Source organism: Saccopteryx leptura, chromosome 2 (genome assembly GCF_036850995.1).
Source record: "Saccopteryx leptura isolate mSacLep1 chromosome 2, mSacLep1_pri_phased_curated, whole genome shotgun sequence".
NCBI lineage: Eukaryota > Metazoa > Chordata > Mammalia > Chiroptera > Emballonuridae > Saccopteryx > Saccopteryx leptura.
In genome coordinates, this window is record NC_089504.1 from 171,856,389 (window position 1) to 171,857,406 (window position 1,018).

Here is a 1,018-nt window from a genome sequence, read left to right on the forward strand (position 1 = left end):
TTTTTTTGTTTTTTCCTTTTTACTCTTTATTAATTCTAATTAGTGCTATCAACAAGACCACCCTCAGATGCCAATAAGAAAGAGGAAATCGAATATTATGGATACAAAAGAAAGAGAGGTAACACAAATAGATGTGGAAAAATCTATGGAGAAAAGACTTAACATATTGGAAGCCTTGGAGCTAAATGACAGAGAATTTAAAATAGAAATCTTAAAAATACTCAGAGATATACAAGAAAACACAGAAAGGCAATATAGGGAGATCAGAAAACAACTCAATGAACACAAAGAATATATTACCAAGGAAATTGAAACTATAAAAACAAATCAAACAGAAATGAAAAACTCAATTCACGAGCTGAAAAACGAGGTAACAAGCTTAGCTAGCAGAACAACCCAGATTGAAGATAGGATTAGTGAAATAGAAGACAAACAACTTGAGGCACAACAGAGAGAAGAAGAAAGAGACTCAAAAATAATAAAAAACGAGAAAGCCCTACAGGAATTATCTGACTCCATCAGAAAGAATAACATAAGAATAATAGGTATATCAGAGGGAGAAGAGAAAGAAAATGGAATGGAGAATATACTCAAACAAATAATAGACGAGAACTTCCCAAGCCTGTGGAAAGAACTAAAGCCTCAAATTCAAGAAGCAAACAGAACACCGAGTTTTCTTAACCCCAACAAACCCACTCCAAGGCACATCATAATAAAGATGACACAAACCAATGACAAAGAAAAAATTCTCAAGGCAGCCAGGGAAAAGAAGAGGACAACATATAAAGGAAGGCCTATTAGATTATCATCAGATTTCTCAGCAGAAACTCTACAAGCTAGAAGAGAGTGGACCCCAATATTTAAAGCCCTGAAAGAGAGGAACTTTCAGCCAAGAATACTATACCCATCAAAGCTATCCTTCAAGTATGAAGGAGATATAAAAACATTCACAAATACAGAAAAGATGAGAGAATTTATCACCAGAAAGCCCCCACTCCAGGAAATACTAAAGGGGGTT